The sequence below is a fragment of the Lynx rufus genome, unplaced genomic scaffold (assembly GCF_022079265.1).
Source record: "Lynx rufus isolate CCGP_SWC_20201006 ecotype Redwood Valley unplaced genomic scaffold, mLynRuf1.p SCAF_4, whole genome shotgun sequence".
NCBI lineage: Eukaryota > Metazoa > Chordata > Mammalia > Carnivora > Felidae > Lynx > Lynx rufus.
Genome location: NW_025814856.1, coordinates 84,104,421 through 84,126,001, shown reverse-complemented (window position 1 = coordinate 84,126,001; position 21,581 = coordinate 84,104,421). Strand labels below are relative to the sequence as shown.

The 21,581-nt window shown below is 34.6% G+C and overlaps 1 protein-coding gene and 1 pseudogene across 2 annotated transcripts in view; one reads left to right on the top strand and one right to left on the bottom strand.

Moving 5' to 3' along the window:
* MAGI2 (membrane associated guanylate kinase, WW and PDZ domain containing 2) overlaps nt 1-21,581 on the top strand; it is a 1,354,570-nt gene that overhangs the window by 320,848 nt on the left and 1,012,141 nt on the right. The window lies entirely within an intron of this gene.
* On the bottom strand, nt 14,811-14,929 carry LOC124525280 (uncharacterized; annotated as a pseudogene).

The window sequence follows — 21,581 nt, the reverse complement described above, 5'->3', positions numbered from 1 at the left end:
GGACAGCAGAACACAGTCAGCCCTCACTTTGCACAGTTTCAGTATTAGCATGGTTTAATGAAATGGTACTAGTTATGGTTCGAGTTTTGATAATGGTGGTGTCTGAACTATGACTAATTACATAAGTACAGATTTTCCTAGTAGGTCTTTGGTCCACAAACCACTAAGTGAATAACAGATGTGCATGCTGATCAGTGACCAATCATATCACTTCTTGCAAAATTTGTCAGTGATTGCTTACTCTGCTTATGTTTTTGGTTTTTTTTTTTTTTTTTTGCTCAAGCCCTACAAGCAAAACTTACTGTGTTGTCTTGTTATCTCCCAGTAATAAGCCCGTGCACCATTTTACAAGAATAGATATAGTCAAATGAGGTAATTGACCGACAAAGATCAAATTGCATCAAATAAATGAAAAATAAGAGTGCTGAAAGTGAAATTTGAATCAAACATAGGGTTCTAGAACAAAGGCTCACCGTGGTTGACTCTGCTGTCATTCAAGAGACTCTAGAAACACAGTGCCAAGAACTAAGTGGAGAGGAACCTAAAGACATGATTGGGGAAAGTGACAAAAAGCAAGCCAATGTCCCAAGGAAGTAATGCTGGCAAAAAACAACAACAACAACAAAATTTTCATTTTAAAGGAATTCTCAGAGATATTTCATGACAGTGAAAGCACAAAAGGTAAAATGTAGCTGATCCAAACTTAGAAAGTGTGGCAATCTGCAAATCATAGAAAAGATACTTGCTCTGGATTGTAAATTATTCAAGGAGAAGGCAAGTACTTTTCAAATTAGTTTCTCATTAAAAAATTAGTTTATCCTAAAAAATAATAGCAACACTTAATTCTCAATGTTTCCCATACCATCATGTGTAAACTTCCTGTCATTTCAAAGGGACTGAATTGTGGGCTGACAAAATTTTAAAAAAGACATTTCAGAGAGATAAGGATAAAGGTATGAATTTAGAGTCATGAGTTTAGCCCAAACTTAATATGAGCAAATACTATGACATATATGGTAATATGATCCCAATCGTTCAATGTTCAGTTCTGGGTTCCACATTTGAATAAGACTTTGAAGGGATGGGAAACCACTTCATTTTGATTATAGTTGAAGAGACTGGGGAGATGGGGGCTGTGTATCCAATTAAAAATTACTGATACAAAGGAAGTGGAAGTAAATTTAGCCTATGTAACTCTAAAGGGTGAGCCAGGAAGTTAATGGGATGAGTTTCCTCTTGGTGAAAATAACTCTTCTTCATATTGAGTTGCCCCAAAATGGAATCAGAGCACATGGAATCACATTGCTGTGGTACTGAGGTTTTTCAAAATAACTATCTTCTGACAGGGGTGTCTTTCAGAGAGTTGGGCAGGAAGAAAATTCCTAAAGTCCATTTCAAATATAAAAGGATATGATTCTAGAATGGTAATTACTATAATCTTTAATGGTGGGTTGTAGCCACCATACCTCTATTTGTTGTTTAATAAGAGATACGTGGATCCTGATACAGCATGGAGTATTGGCAAGAAAAACAGCCTTTACTTCAGAAACACCAGAGTTAAAATCCCTGTTCAGATAACTGTGTAGCCTTGGGCATGCTATTATCTCCAAGCTTACCCTTTGTCTTCTGTGAAATAGAAATAATATCTGCTTATATTTATTTTCTGAGAATTACAAGTAATGTATCTACCAGGGTGCTTGGGTGGTTCAGTTGGTTAAGATTCCAACTTCGGCTCACTTCATGATCTCACAGCTTGTGGGTTTGAGCCCCATGTCGTGCTCTGTGCTGACAGTTCATTGCCTGGGGCCTGCTTTGGATTCTGTGTCTTCCTCCCCCTCTGCCCCACCCCGCTCACACTCTGTCTCTCTCTGTCTCTCTCTCTCTCTAAAAAATAAACATTTAAAAATTTAAAAAAAAACAACTAATATATCTACCTTGTGTTTGTAAATTTTAGCCTTTGCTGTCTTTAAGAAACACAATGACAGGGGCGCCTGGGTGGCAGAAGAAAGACTTAGGGAAAGGATTATCAAATGGCATATTCATAAGAATTTCCATGTGAATTCCCAGTTATCACCCTTAAAGATTATGATTCAGGGAGTATATTACTTTTCTACTGCTTCTATGACAAATTATAATGAGTTTAGCAGTTTGCAACAATACAAGTTTATTATCTAATAATTCTGTAAATCAGACTAATAATTATTATCTAATAATTCTGTAATTCTGACTCCTCACATAAGGGTATGGATATCTTTGAGGAGCCTTTATTCAGTTTACCACAGGGACTCTGGTCACACTTTGAGAAATCCTGGTATAGAGGCATAAAACTTAAGAACTAAATTTTCAAGCATGGTAGAAGATATATTAATTCCCTAAGAGTATGAAATTAGCAGGAAAGAGATCAGAGATGGCATGGGATCAGCAAAGAGTACGCATTGCATTAAGCAAAAACAGTGATATTTCTTAAACACTCAAATAACACTTGAATTTATTTAGGATCTTTTATTTTCACCTGGTTGAGACAAACACTTTACATAGTTTTATATGCCCACATCTGTATTTAACTTAGTTTGGAATTGTTTCAGAGATTATTGGGATTGTTTCAGAGATTATTGCAAAATTGTTAATAGTAATTATTTCCATTCAATAACATGATTCCATTGAGTTGACATTTATTTTTCTGTGATAATAATGTTTCTTTCTGATTTGATTCCTAACCTTTTACAATTTATTTTTAAATTTACATAAAATGTACTCTTTTTGGTGTGAAGTTATATAAACATGACAAACGCATAGAGTAGTGTAATCACCATCATGTTCACGATACAGATCCATCGCATCGCCTCCCTGCCAAAAAATTGCTCATGTTTCTCCTTCGCAATTAATTTTTGCCCCTACTCCTAACTCCTGGCCACCAGTGATATCTTTATAGTTTTTTCCTTTCCAAAATGTAATATAAATATAATCATACAGGATGTAACTGTTTTTTGAGTTTATTTTATTTGTTTATTTAGAGAGAGAGACAAAACACGAGTCAGGAACGGGCAGAGAGAGGAGGCACCCCAAGCTGCCTATCATTCTTAAAGTCTGCTTACAAGTATTTAATGTTGAGCCAACAGGTGAACTGGACTCAGGGATATGGTTTTATGTCAATAGCTTATTACGCTAAAGACAAATGTTACAGAGAGTACAGAAAACAACTTAGTTGGATTTGAGACTTATATACGAATTTTGCTTATGTGATAATTAACATTTTACTTATGCTAACATTAAATTTATTTTAGGAGGACCTGGGTGGCTCAGTTGGTTAAGCGTCTGACTTCAGCTCAGGTCATGATCTCACAGTTCCTGGGTTCAAGCCCCATGTCAGACTCTGGGCTGACAGCTTGGAGCCTGGAGCCTACTTCAGATTCTGTCTCTCTGTCTCTGTCTCTGTCTCTCTCTGCCCCTCCCCCCACCGGCACACTCTCTCTCTCTCTCTCTCTCTCTCTCTCTCAAAAATAAATAAATGTTAAAAAAGGTTTTTTTGAAAAAATTAAAACAATATTTTAAATACAGCAGCTGCTGGTAGGACAGAGGTAGCGGAGAAGCATGTAGGATGGCAGGAAGAAACTAGTTTAAATTTCATGCATCTATAGATACTTAGCACAGTGGATAAGCCACATTCAGATAATTGAGATTTGAGCAGATGTGAATTTGTTCTCATTAGAATTCATGTTCCAAGCCCTACACAATGCAAGTAAATAGCTACTGAGCAGGAAACGGAGGCTTAACCTTTTCTGTCTCTTAAATATGAGCATCTCATTCATAGCTCCATACTTAAAAAATAGTTCCATAAGTCAGTTGTGCAGCTAAAAGAATCATTAATCTTTAAATAAGAGATTGTTCATTCTGCACTCTGCTGGGGATTATATAGTGCTTTTCATGTACTATACCTCAGAGTGTTTTACTAAGCAGTGAAGTATTTTGGAGATGTGTGATGAATATGTAACTCACATAACTGCAGCAAAAGCTGATGCTGTTTGTTAAGAACTATTTGTTAAATCAGAAATCTGCCACCCATGTTTGATGCCTGACATGCAAGAATCAGGGGAGAGCAAAACACATTGCTTATTTTCCAACAAGCATAAAGAGAATTTTCCCAAGAGTAATATTTGCATAAAGAAGTTTGTCCATGAATTAAAATCCTCCAAGGATTTAAAAGGACAAGCATCAAGATTTAATGGTATAGGATAAAACTTAGGATGTTTAGCTGAGCTTACCAAAGAGGCATAAGAGCTTTGGTAGACACCAGGCAGTGTGGCTGCTGTGTTGAAGATTAGTACTGTTTGTGGAGATAGCCATGAACTTCATCAAAGATACAGAAGAGAGTTCTCTGTGAAGCTTCCCTGACTCCCCAGTGGCTTCTGTGTTCTTCCATGACCCTTTTTAAATGATTTCTTTTCTACCACTCTGCTGAATTAAAATTTACCTGTCTAAATTTCTGTTTGCTTGCACTAGCCTGTGGCTTCTGTTTAACCAACACCATGCTTTACTCACCTGTACACCCCAAGGCCTAGTGCAGAGTGCAGTAGAGGAGACTAGCTTGGTTGAGGTGTGCTGTAGGAATGAAAAGTCAATATGTAAAGGTCAGTGTGTCCTAGGGAACACACTAAGATAAAAAAAGAGGTTAAAAAAAAGATGTTCTTAGGTGGATAAGTGCCCCCCAAAATTGCTTTTTAATATTTAAATGGTGGGTTAATTAGCATTTTAAATTGGCTTAATTTTCTTGGCTGGCATGAATTCTCTGAGTTCTAGAAAATAAATTTCTCTCTATATTAGTCTGGGTTCAACAAAAGACACAAAAACAATAGAAAATATAGATTAAAGACTTTTTTGTATTTTTGTCCATTTATTTAATCCAACTCGTGTTCTGAGCTAATATTTTACAGATTTTTTTAATACAGGTGTTGTACATTTTTGGTTAAACTATGCATGTTTTCAACTTTTTTAGGTATATTGACAAATAAAGTTGTAATATATTTAAGACGTACAACAAAGTGATTTGATAAACAATGTCAAAAGATTCCTCTCATTGAGTTATAATGAACACATCTCTCAACTCACATATTTATCTTGTTTTCCCCCTTTGGTGAGAACATTTAAGTTCTAGTCTCTTAGCAAATTTCAATCATACAATATAGTGTTATCAATTACAGTTACCACATTTTATGTTAGATCATCAGAATTTATTCATCTTATAGCTAAAAGTTTGTAACCTTTTACCAACATCTTCTTATTTCCCCTATCCCCAGCTCCTGACAACCACTTTTCTCCTTCGTGTCTATGAGTTTGATTTTTTTATTTTAAAGATTCCATGTGTAAGTGATACCACACAACATTTGTCTTTCTCTGAGTTATTTCATTTAGCATAATGCAAAGTCCATCCATGTTGTTGCAGATGACATGACTTCTTACTTAAGGCTAAATAATATTCCATTGTATATATGTACCATATTTTGTTGATCCATTTTTCCACTGATAGACACTTCACTTGTGTCTGTACCTTGGCGATTGTGAATAATGCTGCAGTGAATGTGAGAGTACAGATATCCCCTGGAGATAATGGTTTCATTTCCTTTAGATATGTACCCAAAAGTGGGATTGCTGAATCATATGGTATTTCTATTTGTAATTTCTTGAGGAGCCTCCACTGTGTTTTCCTTAGTGGCTATACTCATCCTACTCTCATCAACAGTGTGTAATGGTTCCCTTTCCTCCACATCTTCGCCAGCGTTTATCTCTTGTCTCCTTGATAGTAGTTATCTTCACGGGTATGAGGTGATTTATCTCATTGTGGTTTTAATTTGCATTTCCCTGATGATTAGTGATGTTGAATATCTTTTTGTATGCTTGTTGGCCATTTGCATTCTTCTTTGGGAAAATGTCTATTTAGATCCTTTGCCTGTTTTTTAATTGGTTTCTTTGTTATGTTTGTTTGTCTTGTTTAATTTGAGTTTTGCTTTTGGGTTGTTTGAATTCCTTATTTATTATGGGTATTAACCCTTTATCTGATATGTGTTTTGCAAATATCTTCTCCCATTCTATAGTTGCCCTTTGATTTTGCTGATAGTTTTCTTCAGTGATCAGAAGCTTTTTAGTTTGATGTTGCCCCACTTGTTTATTTTTGCTTTTGTTCCCTTTGCTTTTGGTTTCAAGTCCAAAACTCATTGCTAAGAATTCATTATTAAGAAGCTTACTCCCTATATTTTCTTCTAGGAATTATATAGTGTTACATGTAAATCTTTAATCCATTTTGAGTTATTTTTTGTGTATAGTTAAGATAGGGGTCTAGTTCCATTTTTTTTTTCTTTCATGTGGCTGTCCAGGTTTCCCAACACCATTTATTGAAGAGACCATCTTTCTTCATTGTATATTCTTGCCTCTTTTGTCGTAAATTAATTCATCACATATGCTTGGGTTCATATCTGGACTCTCTATTCTGTTCCATTTATCTATGTGTCAGTTTTTTTGCCAGTACCATATTGATTGATTACTATAGCTTTGTGATATCGTTTGAAATCTGTGAGCCTGATGCCTCCAACTTCGTTTTTTTGTTTTTTGTTTGTTTGTTTGTTTGTTTGTTTGTTTTCCCTCAAGATTTCTTTGGCTATCCAGGATCTTTTGTGGTTCCATACAAATTTTGAGATCATTTGTTTTATTTCTATGAAAAATGCCATTAGAATTTTGATAGGGATTGCATTGCATAGAATATCTTCCATTTATTTGTCTTCAATTTATTTCATCAGTGTTGCACAGTTTTCAATGTAACCAACCTGCTTGGTTAAATTTATTACTATTTTATTATTTTCATGCATTGTAAATGAGATTATTTTATTAATTTTTCTTTCTGATATTCATTGTTAGTGTATAAAAATGCAACAGATGTTTGTATATTGATTTTATACCCTGCCACCTTATTGAATTTATTAGTTTAAACAGTTTTTTTGGTGGTCTTTAGAATGTTCTATATATAAAATCATGTTGTCCACAAATAGTGATAGTTTTACTTCTCCCTTTCCAATTTGATGGCTTTTACTTCTTTTTCCTGCCTAATTGCTCTGGCTAGGACTTCTAATACTATGTTGAACAAAAGTGGTGAGAGTGGACATTCTTGTCTTTTTTGTGATCTTAAAGGTAAAGTTTTCAGCTTTTCACCATTGAGTATGGTATTAGCTGTGGGCTTGTTATACATGACTTTTATTATGTTGAGGTATGTTCTATCTATAGCCATTTTGTTGAGAGTTTTATCATACATGGATGTTGAATTTTGTCATGATTTTTCTGTGTCTGTTAATATCATATAATTTTTATTTTTTATTTTGTTGATGTAGTGCATTAATTGATTTGTGGATGTTGAACTGTCTGTGCATCCCTAGAGTAAATCCTACTTAATATGGTGTATGGACCTATTTAATGTATTGTTGAATTTGTTTTGCTAAAATTTTGTTGAGAATTTTTGCATCTGTGTTTACCAAAGATATTGGCTTGTGATTTTCTTTTTCTATTTCTTTTTCTTTCTTTTCTTTTCCCTTTTCTTTTCTTTTCTGTTCTTTTCGCTCTCTCTTTCTCTCTGTTTTTTGTTTGTTTGTTTGTTTGTTTTTGTTTTTTGTGTTTTTTTGTGTGTGGTGTCCTTGTCTGGTTTTGTCAGGATAATACTGGCCTTGTAAAATGAGTTTAGGAGTATCTCTTCCTCTTCAACTTTTTGGAAGAGTTTGAGAAGAATCGGTATTAAATATTCTTTCAGTGTTTGGTAGAATTCACTAGAGAGATCATTGGTCCTGGAATTTTGTTTGATGGGAGGGGGGAGCATTTGCTGTTGTTTTTGTTTTGTTTGTTTTGTTTGTTTTGATTACTGATTTAATATCCTGACTTGTAATCAGTCTATTTAGATCATCTTTTTTTTTTCACATTTCAGACTTGGAAGATTAATTTTCTAAGAATTTATCCATTATCTCTAAGTTTTCCAATTTTTTGGTATATAATTGTTCATAGCAGGCTCTAATGACCCTTTGTATTTCTTTGATATCACTTTTACTTTCTTGTCTTTCATTTCTGATTTTATTTATTTGAGTTTTCTCTTTTTTCTTAGTCTAGCTAATGGTTGGTTTATCTTTTTAAAGAACCAACTTTTAGTTTCACTGTCCTTTTCTATTGTCTTTTTAGTTTTGTTCCATTTATTTCCACTCTGATCTTTATTATTTCCTTCCATGTATTACTTTTTGACAAAGGATTTTAATATTACTGAAAAAGCTGAATTTCAGTGGAATTTGATGTTATTACCTCTAAAGATAAACGTACAACCTTATAGATAACTCTTAAGATTTTTAAGAATGCCCTCTGGCAGGTGTGTGTGTGTGTGTGTGTGTGTGTGTGTGTGTGTGTGTGTTTTAATTTTCTTGCTTTGTTTTCCCCTAGACTTTATATTATACTTAATTTTATTATTCTTTTGAATAAAATGTAAAAGCATATTATTTTGCTCTCACCCTAAAATTAAACTTAATATATTGTCTGACACTTACATTTTTAAAACCACTTTCCACAAAATGGCATGTTTTTTTCTTTTAAATGACTGAAAGAACTAAAGGGAAAACGAACATTTAAATTTATTTAATGTTCAGATTATTTTTGTCTGTTCTCCCTTCACAGACATATCTGGCAGGCTGATATACCTTCTGGAGACTCAGGGAAAGGAACTTTTTTTTATATGTACTTTTAAGTTCTTTACTGAAATGGGAAAATAAGCAAATGATTGTTTGGAAGCCAGCAGCTTTAAACACTACTTGCTTTTTTTGCATCATTGCACAAAACTGTGAAGGGAGAATAGTTTCTTCCTTCCCCTCCCCTCTCCTGGGCATACCCCAAGTCTGTATGTCCATTTTATTCCATGGTCTGAAACACAGATAAGACTCTGGCTTTCAAACAGATGGTTGAGAAATCTTACTTATGGTATATGTCAAATATACTATCCAGGTACTCTCTGACTGGCTGAAGCCACTTTGACAGCATTTGGGACACTATAAAAATATTTAGTTTTAGAAACTTAAGGAGGAGTGAAGATTAACATTATAGTCCCAAGTTAGTCTATTTAAGTAGCTTGATGAGTTTCTCAGCATTCTGAAGTTTTTCTCATCCTGCTGACCTGCATACCTGGCCACCAAAACTGAGTTTTAATTCTTTTACCTCGGCCCTAACAACAGCAAAAGTAATAAGAGCTAACATTAATGTGGCTAATTATGGGCAGTGTAAATATGTTAGGTGCTTTGTGCATTATGCCAGTTAGGATTAATTTAAACTATGAGTAATGGGAAAGGCAAAATAACGGTAACCTAAATACAGTTCTCTTTCATGTAAGAGAAGCATTTTAGAGCTGATACATTCACCACGAAGTTGTCAGGGACACTGGCTCCTTGTACTGCTCCATCATCTTCAGCATAATTCTTTTAACCATGGTCCAAGGGAGCTGCTTAAGCTCCAACTGTTACACCCATGTTCAAATATTCTAGCCAGCAAGAAAGAGGGAGTCAGGAAAGAAGAGGGTAAAGGATGCACACCAGCTGTTCTTAGAGATATTTCTTAAAAGTGCACACATCATATTTTTGCATATTACAGTTGCCTGAGAGCCTAGAAAACATAATAAATCATAGCGTATACTGCAGGCTTGCCAGTAATTAGGTAAAAATTGGGTGTTTTTTACTAAAGTGATTTTTGGTGCAACTAGCTCCCATATGCAATAATTCCCTTGATCTTCAGAACAGCCTTTTAAGCAGAGCTTTAACCATACCTCTTTATGCCTTTGTTACAGGCCTTGATCTAGTTCCCTTGAGACTGGGTCTCTGTCTCATGGTGGGGAGCCGGTCCTGGAGCCCCAGTATTTCCCCCTCAGCGCTTATGGGTGGGCTCCTCCTATGGACTGTCAGACTTCTCTGCGGCTGATTACATACTGCCTTTTTGGGTCTCTGACTATTACCTACTGTCTGCCTCTGTCTTGATTGTCCTAATTCTGTCAATTTATGTGGTCTTTTATCACAAATCTTCCACCTGACCCATCCTTCTATAATAGAGCCTCCATTATAGCATTAGCTATGCTGGTTTCAGTAACAGTAAAAAGAAGCAATGCTGACTTTGACAAAAATTTTAAATTATTCAAAGTTCAGTGAATATTTTCTGTTTATCATTAGGAAAAAACTGAGACATAGATATGCCAGCTTTCTTTTTTATACTAGATTGTGACTTTGGGCAAGTTACTTGATATCTCTGTGCTTCAATTTCCTTATCTATATAATGGAGATGACTAATAATTACATCATAGAGTGGCTGTGAGGATTCACTAAGTTCATTCATGTAAAATATCTCCTAGCACATTGTACTCTTCAGTGAGTGTTAGCTAATAATAATAACAAGTATAAGCGTATACTTACAACAATACTTATTATTATTTTCGACTCCCTTTCTTATCTTGTAGATTGCTTTGGGTTTTATGGCTTTCAGTTAGTGACTGTCAAGGCTAAAGAAAGCTTGCTCTTTGGGAAGCCTGTTGGAAAGATAATCAATAACATTTTCATAAGATTCACAGTGATATTTAATTCCTAATTGTCTCTTTTAGAGAATTGGATTGGATTCTCCATACTTCACCATCTTGAGTCTCTGGCTGTCAGGGAACTCTAATATAATTCTGGTTTCTAGTGAAACAAGCTTGAGAGTTGAGAGGAGAGGAATTGAAGTGAGGTGCATGAATGCAATTGAGTTGCTTTATTTATTTAAGTTTTCCAGAGGTAAAAAAAAAATGATGAATTGTCTAAATAATATTCATCTTTTTGTTCAAGGAAGGCACGGATCACATGAATATTGGATAATAACAGGGTCTGAATGACTTTGGATACCTGAAAGCATTTTAACGCTGACACATCTAAATGCTTGTTATTTGTATCAGTCAAAACTTGGGAGGAAGCAGATGACATACTCGAGGGAATGAATTATTCCTAGAGTTAAATAGAGGTAAATTCAGGTACCCTTTGTAAAGGTGTGGGCAGGGTTATGGCTCTGAACTCAGGATGGTGGTGAGGCACCAGGTACTATCCATAGAAAAAATGCTCTTACACAAGAGACTTGAAGGTCCACAGCAAGGAACATAGAGGATGGTCATGGAGAGGGACTGCTGGACAGGAGTTGTGGCTGTAGGTAGAACACACTGGCTGCCAAAACTGCTTCCTGGGTGAGAGGGGTCTGAGGAATACCTACCCTGTCCTCTCTCTCCCTCACTGTGATCTCTTGTGCCTCCCATTGGCCTAATTTATTTGAAGCTGTAGGGAATGGGATCCAGGTGATGCCATGTATAGAGGTCCGTTTCCCAGGGCATAGTGTATGGCAGGGAAAAGGAGAAAGTGGTTGGGGAGGTCACAATGCATAACAAGCACATCTGTAGGCTCAGCCCTACTCCGTACTCTGGACCTCTTCAGTGTCCTGAAGGCATATTGTGCCTCAGGATATTAACGCTATTTATTCTGAGCCTAGTGATAAGTAGGTCACCTTGTTTCTCAGAGCTGAGCTTCTCTGGGCATGAGCCATCCTCCGTTTACGTGGGGTCTTGATATCCGTTCTGTGTATTTGGTGTCTGAATTCCAGAACAAGCCATTGAAGAAACTGGGCCTTGGCTGTGTCATTTATAAAGTCTTAGGGTTGGAGCATCTCAAAATTTCAATTTAAAAATTCCCATGTAATTCCTGACCTAAAGAATATACCAATCATGAGTTTTCTGTATTCATAAGTTGAATTCAGACAAATTTACTTCTATATAGCTCCAAAGTAACTGTGAAAATTTTAGTTTTAATATAAGTAAATTGTGGGCCCTGTTGTAAAGGAATGAAATAGTAAAGTTAGATAAGAAAGTAAGAGGAATCGCTAAAAAAAACACCAAGGATTGATGTAATGAAGTCTCAAAAGAGATAAAGATAGGGCTTGGCAGACATGAGCTTTAGGAATCAGATATCACCAATTCCTGAGTTAAAAATCAGAAATTCCCTGAACATTTGTATGCATGAGTAAACAAAAAACATTTTCTAATTTATGCTCTGTCTGCAGCAACACAAAATCTATCTATAAACATCTGATTAAAACTAGAAGTTGGGAAGATCCTAGAAAGTTTTCAAGAATTAATAAATTTCATATAGCAATGAATAGCAGTGTATCCATAATTACTTGTTTGTGGTGTGTAAATAGCATTGGTGTTTGTTGTTGTCATTGTTGTTTTTGTTGTAGTTGATCCTATTGATTTATTTGAGGAGAGGTTGAAAAAAGTAATTACTTTTCAATGTTTGCTTGCTCTTTCATACCTTTTCCCAAAGGAAATGTTTTTCAATGTCAAAATCATAATTTTAGTCAAAAATTTTATCCTTAGACTTGATGACAGTTACAGTACATGTATGTCATATGTTCTGACAATGAATGTGTTCAGGAAGCACACAGGGCACACCAATTAGCAAATCAAACAAAACCTAATTGCATCTGTACCCCAATTATTAAGATGAACTGAAAAATTTTAGAGCATGATGAAATTTATATTTTGATAATAGCTTAAAATACGAACTTCTTTTTTGACTACTTAGAGAAATGCAATATACATTAATTTCAAAAATGAGACTTTAAAAATTTTTTAAATTATGGGCACCTGGGTGGCTCAGTCGGTTAAGCATCCAACTACAGCTCAGGTCATGATCTCATGGTTAGTGGGTTCAGAACCCACGTTGGGCTTGTGCCAACGGCTCAAAGCCTGGAGCCTACTTTGTATTCTGTGTTCCCCTCTCCCTCTGCTCCTCCTACTTCATTCTCTGTCTCTCTCTCTCAAAAGTAAATAAACATTAAAACAAATAAAAATAAATAAATAAAAATTTAAAAAGGAAAGCAAAATTTGGTAAAAAGTTTTGTATTCCTAGTGGATCATAAATGTGTTCTTTTTTCTCTAGATAGTGTTCTGTATGGTGTATGTCAAAGGCTACTAAAGAAATAAAATTCAATGCAATAGTGTACAACAGGGTCAGCAAACATGGCCCATGGATCAAATCTGGCCTGCTGTTTTTATATGGTCCATGAGATAACTATGTTTTTTACATTTTTAAATGGTTTTAAAGCTTCAAAAGAGGAATGATACGTCACAATGTGAAAATTATGACTTTGAAGCTTTTATGTTCATAAATAAAGTTTTACTGAAACACAGCCCTGTCCATTCATTTATTTATTGTCCATCACAAATGCAATAACAGAGTTTTCCAGTTGCAGAAGACACCATATGAGTGGAAAATCATAAAGTACTTCTTATTTAGCCTTTTAAATAATAATTTTTGTCTACCTCTAGTTTACAGGATTCTATTAAAGTACATTTTCTTAAAGAAAGAAGATAGAATAGTACCAAAAATAATATTCTATCTATCTACATACTTTAAATAGTGTAAGTGTTCCCTTTTTGTTCAGTTTGGTTGGCCTCTGAAATAATAAATACAATAATAAATAAATCTTATGAATACAAACATTCTCTTTTAGACAAATTATAGTTAGTTCACAAATATTTCTCTGAAAGAATTATGATGCTTTGTGTGACATATCACAGAGTACCGAGATGTAAGTTTTCTTTTAAGGGAAGACCATTTTCTCCTTTTTGTTGGTGTGGTGGGAGAGTAACAAGCTTCAAGAGAAATTACCTTCCGTGATGAGGAATTTGAAAGACAGTATAATCAAAACTGAAAGATCTTGAGCACTCTGAGAACCAAGGATAAGAGTTAGCAAATGCAGTACACGGTGAATAAATGCTGAGGAGAGTCTAGGAAAAGGAGATAATAAGAGGTAAAATCTGTTAAACTTCAAAGTGCTAAAGAATAATGAAAAGGAAGATTTAAGAGTTTTATAAAGGTAGGGGGAAAAGCTCTTAAATCTTCATACCAAAGTGGAACTGCAGTGAAAAAGACAAACTAGGTGCTGAGCTGTACACTCTTGTGAGAACAGTGTGTTATAAATCAAGGAAGTGGTCATACCTAGTTTGAGGGATGAAATTCACCCCGTATTTAATACAGTATCAGAATTCACCTTCAATAAATTTTTGATGTGTTCACTACATACCATGGATATGACTTACTATGTATGTTTGGATTCATTCTCAAAGACAGAAGAAAGTCTTCATTTTTGTGACAAAAGGCTTAGAAACCGTAGTAAGGCATTGCTATCTATCAGCTATAGTTTACTATCTAGCCACATTGATTTTGTTTTTATAAGTTTTTTTTCAATTCTAGTTAATTAGCAGAGTACAATATTGGTTTCAGGAGTAGAATTTACTGATTCGTAACTTACATATAACACATGGGCCACATTGATTTTAAAATTAAATCTCATGTATTTAGTTTTTCATTTCTGTATGCATGTCTCATGAGTTATGAGTTCAGATTTATTTTTGTTCATGTCTATAGAAGTCTTAAGAAAATGTTCTAAGCAAGTCTTCTAATATTCTATGGAATGTGTCATCAATAAAGGAATTATTATATTGTAAACTAGCAAAAAGATAGTACTCAGGATCCATCTTTTCCTAAATGATCTAAAAGAAGTGTCAACAATCATTGCCATTTACAAACTACAGCGGGATACAGTTTGGAGAGGAAAATGCTTGTAGAATCAAGCAAAACTCTGATGAAATAAAAGGAGATTAATTAAGGTAAAAAATAAGCAAGGAGAGAGGAGTTGTATCTTTAATACAGAAAATTATTAATAACTATCATATTTTCTATATTATTAGGTAATTATTGCTTTATAACTGAAAAAATCTGAATCAGAGTAAACATGGAAAATTCAGCTATGAATTTGTTTTGCTATACTACACTTGATCTTAGCCAAAAGGCTGAGAAGTGATAAGTTTGTATTGCTATAAATGAGATGAGTGAACATTTTTTAAAGGAAAAAAAATATATAATTGATCATAGGAGGTAAAATCTTTGTTTTCATCACTTGTAACACATATGGTATCCTTTATTTTTATTTTTTTTAAAGTGTTTATTTATTTATTTTTTTTATATATATGAAATTTATTGACAAATTGGTTTCCATACAACACCCAGTGCTCATCCCAAAAGGTGCCCTCCTCAATACCCATCACCCACCCTCCCCTCCCTCCCACCCCCCATCAACCCTCAGTTTGTTCTCAGTTTTTAACATATGGTATCCTTTAAATTCAACATAAGACATTATAAAACCTTTGATTAAACATTTATTAAATACTCTATTACCTTATATTTATAACTTTATATTCATTATGGGAGACTGTTTAAGTACTGCATAACCTTAAATGTAAAGTATTGACTCTATATTAATAGGAAATGGTAACCATAGGAACAACTTCAAGAAATTTTTAAGAGACCTTATCCTTTGATTGATGAAGCCACACAGATCATTTCATATGTATCTCCTTAGGTAAAAGGAAAGCAACTTTATTCTATTTTACTTCTAAAGATGTCCCAGAGCTTGATTTTAAAATGAAATTTTAAAATTTAAATACAACTATTTACTTCTGAATATTTAATTGAAAATTTCAAAAGAGACCTCTATTGAACTGTTTCCTACTTGGGGAAGCTATCCTGAAATCACTGATTATTTGGAATTGAGTGAGGGTTCCTTTTTTTCTTTTCTTTCTTTTTTTTCCTTCCTCTTCTATTTATGGAGAAAATGGGTAGAGTATATTTTATTGGTTTGAATTAATCTTCTTTATAAACAAAGAAGAAATAAGTTAATTTTTCCTATTTGCAGTAACTAGACCCCAAATACTTGTCAAATACCCAAATAAATATTTATATTTACATAATTGAGGAGTTCAACTAAGGGAAATGAATACTGAAATGTTTATACTTTTAGAAAGTCTCACACCCTTCCCCTTTGTTAGCAGCAGCTACATAAATTCATTAATGGCATATTTTCTGTATTTACAAATAAATACTTTGACCTCTGTAATAAAATATTCTAAAACTATCCACATTTTGAGAAAAGTTAATTTTCAGTATTTTCAATTAGGAGGATCTTTCAATTTTGCTCACTAAAGTTAGGAAACAAAAGAGAAAGGGAATCACATTTTCAGAATCATAGAGTTAGATTTTTGAAAATCTATATCTGCATTAAGCATCGAGAGCACTAGAAAAAAATGTCAAATACGGGGCGCCTGGGTGGCGCAGTCGGTTAAGCGTCCGACTTCAGCCAGGTCACGATCTCACGGTCCGTGAGTTCGAGCCTTGCGTCAGGCTCTGGGCTGATGGCTCAGAGCCTGGAGCCTGTTTCCGATTCTGTGTCTCCCTCTCTCTCTGCCCCTCCCCCGTTCATGCTCTGTCTCTCTCTGTCCCAAAAATAAATAAAAACGTTGGAAAAAAAATTAAAAAAAAATGTCAAATTCAACCTTTTCAGAACTCTAGAAATTAAAGGCTTGCAGCAGTCTGAGGAGTATTTATTCAGGAAAATTGGCTGAATTCCATTAAGAACACAAGGATTTGAACATTAAGTCATCAATAATAAATATGTTCAAATAACTAAAGAAAACCATTTCTAAAGAATCAGAGGAATGTGTGAGAACAATATCTCACCAAAAACAGAAGAGCGATATAGAAGATATGAACTATGGGAGAGAACAAAATAGAAACTTTGAAGTTGGAAATTACAATAAATAAAATGAAAAATACACTTAAGATACTCAATTTCGGATGTGAACTGACAGAAGAAAGAACCAGTTAAGTTGAAGACAGGTTCATTCAAAGTAGTCTGAGCAAAAGAGAAAAAAAAATAATGAAAAAAGATGAAAAGACTTAGAGAGCTGTGGATAAAGCATGAAGCTAATCGACATACCCATAAGAAGAGTTCTAAGAGAGAGACAAATACAGAATGAATATTTAAGAAATAGCAGCTATAGGGGCGCCTGGGTGGCGCAGTCGGTTAAGCGTCCGACTTCAGCCAGGTCACGATCTCGCGGTCCGGGAGTTCGAGCCCCGCGTCAGGCTCTGGGCTGATGGCTCAGAGCCTGGAGCCTGTTTCCGATTCTGTCTCTCCCTCTCTCTCTGCCCCTCCCCCGTTCGTGCTCTGTCTCTCTCTGTCCCAAAAATAAATAAACGTTGAAAAAAAAAATTAAAAAAAAAAAAGAGGAAAAAAGAAATAGCAGCTATAAAATTCTGAAATCAGATTGAAAACATTAATATGGATCTAAAGGAAGTTCCACAAACTCCAAGTAGGAAGACCTCAGAGATCCATACCTGACATATGTAGCCAAACTGCCTAAAGCCAAAGACATAAAATCTTGAAAGGAGCGAGAGAGAAACAACTCGTCACATAAAAAGGATCAACAGATGATTCTCACCAAATATCAAGGAGGCCAAAGTAATTCTATGGAATATTCAAAGGGCTGGAAGACAAAGATTATCAAGAATTCTAAATGTAGCAAAGTTATCCTTCTAAAATGAAGGAAAATTTAAGACAAAAGAGAGGATAACAGTTTGACAATAATATTTGTAGATAAATACTCACTTGTAGTAATGAATACTCAACAGAAGTTGAAGAAGAAAATAGAAGATGCAAATAACATAGAAACCAATTAGACCTAAGATACACACCTCACATAACAACACTGGACTACACATTCTTCCCAAAGTACATTGAACATTTTCTGGTATAGACCACATGTTAAGCCATAAAAGAAGTCTCAAAACAATTTACTTTTTATTTGAGAGAGAGAGAGAGAGAGAGAGAGAGAGAGAGAGAGAGAATCTCAAGCAGGCTCATGCTCAGCAACAGAGCCCAATGCAGACAGGGCTTGATTCCACAACCCTGGGATTATGACCTGAGCCAAAATTAAGAGTTGGAAGTTCATGCGAGCCAGCCCCAGAAGTCTCAAAAATATTTAAAAAATAAAACCACATAAAGTATATTTTATTATAATGAAATAAAATTAGAAATGATTATAAAAGAGAAAATTAGGAAATTCACAATTATGTGGTAGAATATTTTTTAAATTATTAATAATCAATGAATAAAAAAAGAAATGAGCAGTGCCTGGATGGCTAAATTGGTTAAATGCCCAACTGTTGATTTTGGCTCAGGTCATGATCTCACGGTTCATGAGTGTGAGCCTTGCAGAGCCTGCTTGGGATTCTTTCTCTCCTTCTCTCTGTCCCTCCCCCTAAAATAAACAAATAAACATTAAAAAAGAAATAAATGAGAAACAAAATTAGAAAATGCTCTTATTTTACTTTGAAATATTTATTCATTTATTTATTTATGTAAAAAAGAATGGCATATTCTAGAAGATTTAATATGTTATAATTTCTGGTGATTCCAAGTGATTTTTATCTTCTTTATATTTCTCTGTAATTTTTTAATTAACTTTTTTATTTTAATTCCAGTACAGTTTGCAAACAGTGTTATATTAGTTTAGGTGAATAATACAGTGATTCAATAATTCTGTACATTACTCAGTACTCATCATAATAAGTGTGCTTGCTCTTTATCCCAATCGTTTATTTCTCTTGTCCCCAAACCTACCTCCCCTCTGGTAACTATCAGTTTGTTTTCTATAGTTAACAGTCTGTTTCTTGGTTTCTCTCTCTCTCTCTCTGTCTCTCTCTCTTTTATCCTTTGCTCATTTGTTTTTTTTTTCTTGAATTCCACATATGAGTGAAATCATATGGTATTTGTCTTTCTCTGACTAACTTACTTCACTTAGCATTATACTCTGTAGCTCCATCCATGTTGTTGCAAATGGCAAGATTTCTTCTTTTTTAATGCTGAATAATATTCCATTCACACTCATGTCTTCTTTTTTAATACTAATTTATTTATTTTGAAAAAGAGAGAGTGGGGATAGGCAGAGAAAGAGAATCCCAAGCAGACTTGTGCTGTCAGCATAAAGCCCGACGTGGGGCTGAATCCCACAACTGTGAGATAATGACCTGAGCAGAAATCAAGAGTAGGGCGCTTAACCAACTGAGTCACTCAGACGCCCCAACACATTTTCTTTATATATTTATGTTATTAATGGACACTTAGAATGCTTCCATAATTTGGCTATTGTAAACATGCTGAGAGGTATATAAATCCCTTTGAATTAGTGTTTTTCTATTCTTTCAGTAAATACCCAGGAGTACAATTATTGGATCATAGGGTAGTTCTATTTTTAATTTTTTGAGAAACCTCCGTACTGTCTTCCACAGTTGCTCTATCAGTTTGTATTCTTACCAACAGTGCAGGAGGATTCCTATTTCTCTACATCCACATCCTTGCTAACATTTGTTTTTGTGTTTTTTATTGTAGCCATTCTGACAGGTGTGATGTGATTGATATGCCATTGTGGTTTTGATTTGCATTTCCTTGATGATGAATGATGTTGAGCATCTTTTCATGTGTCTGTTGACCATGTGTATGTCTTCTTTGGAGACATGTCTGCTCATGTATTCTGCCCATTTTTAATTGGAATATTTGGTGTGTGTGTGTGTGTATGTGTGTGTATGTGTGTGTGCTAAGATGTATCAGTTCTTTATATATTTTGGATACTAACCCTTTGTCAGGTGTGTCATTTGCAAATGTCTTCTCCCATTCCATATGTTGTCTTTCAGTTTTGTTGATTGTTTGCTTTGCGGAAGGTTTTTATTTTGATGTAGTCCCAACAGTTTATTTTTGCTTTTATTTCCCTTGCCTCAGGAGACATATCTAGAAAAATGTTGCTGTGGCTGATGTGAGAAAAATTACTACCTGTGCTTTCTTCTATGATTTTTATGGTTTCAGATCTCACATTTAGACCTTTAATCCATTTGAGTTTATTTTATGCATGGCATGAAAAAGTGGCCCAGTTTCATTCTTTTGCACATAGCTGTCCAGTTTTCCTAACACAAGCAGTTGAAGAAACTGTCTTTTTCTCATTGTATATTCTTTCCTCCTTTGTCAAAGATTACTTAGCCACACATATATGGTGGATGTATTTCTGGGTTTTCTATTCTGTTCCATTTATCTACCTGTTTTTGTGCCAGTACCATACTATTTTGATTACTTCAGCTTTGGAATCTAACTTGAAGTCTGGAAATCGGGTTTTTTATTCTTTTTCAAGATTGCTTTGGCTACTTAGGGTCTTCTGTGGGTCCATACAAAGTTTTGGATTGTTTGTTCTAGTTCTGTGGAAAATGTTTTTGGTATTTTCACAGCGATTGCATTAAATGTGTAGATTGGTTTAGGGAGTATAGACATTTTAACAATATTGTACTTGAAATCCATGAGCATAGAATGTCTTTCATCTCAAAACTTATGACAAAGGTATAACAATTAAAGAAGTGTGGTAATGGCATAACAGACATATAGAGCAATAGAAAATAACTCGGAGTCCAGAAATGAACTCATACATTTGTGGTCAATTGATTTTTGACAAGGGTACCAAGACAGTTTGATAGGGGAAATAATAAACTTTTCAACAAATTGTGCTGGGACAGCTGCTTATCTAAATGCAAAAGAATGAAGTTGGATCCCTTCCAGAAACCATTAAAGAACACTGTCAGAAAAGTGAAAATAAGTGTGCCTGGCTGGCTTAATCAGAAGAGCATGCGACTCTTGTGCTGGAGGTCATGGGTTTGAGCCCCATGTTAGGTGTAGAAATTACTAAAAAATAAGTAAAAACATGCAAAAAAAAAAGAAAGTGACAGATAACCCACATGATAAGAGAAAAATATTATAAACCATGTATCGATAAGGGACTTGTATCTATAATATTTAAAGAACTCTTACAACTCAACAATAAAAAGATATAAAATCCAATTAGCAAATGGACAAAATTTTGTTTACATATTTCTCCTAAGAAGATAAACTAATGACCAACAGGCACGTGAAAATATGCTCAATATAATTAGTCATTATGGATATGCAAATCAAAACCACAATGAAATAGCACTTGACACTCACTAAGATGATGATTGTCAAAAAAGGTGGATTATAATGTGGAGGAATCGAAACTCTCCTACATTGTGGGGGGCATTACAAAATGGTGCACCTGCTTTGGAAGACATTTATAAATTCCTTACAAAATTGAAGAGTTAGCCTATGATCCGTAATTCCACTCCTAGGTATATACCCATGATAAATGAAAATTTATGTTCATACAAAAACTTAGGTATGAATATTCACAGAAACATTATTTATAATAGCCAGAAATAGAAAGAACTCCAGTGTCTATCAACTGATGAATTAGGATAAACAAAAGCTATATTTTATTCAGTCATGAATAAAAATAAAGTCCTGGTCCATGCTACAATATGGATGAAGCTTGAAAAACATTATGCTAAGTGAAAGTGACCAGAGGCCACATAATGTAAGATTCCATTTTTGTAGAATGTCTAGAATGGGCAAGTCTGTAAAGACAGAAAGTAGATTAGTGTTTGCCAGGAAAGGAGAGGGAAATGGCTGGGGGGAGGGTGAGTGAGGATTGACTGCTAATGAGAATGGGGTTTCTTTTTGAAGTGATGAAAATATGCTGAAAGTAAATCGTGGTGATGTTTGCA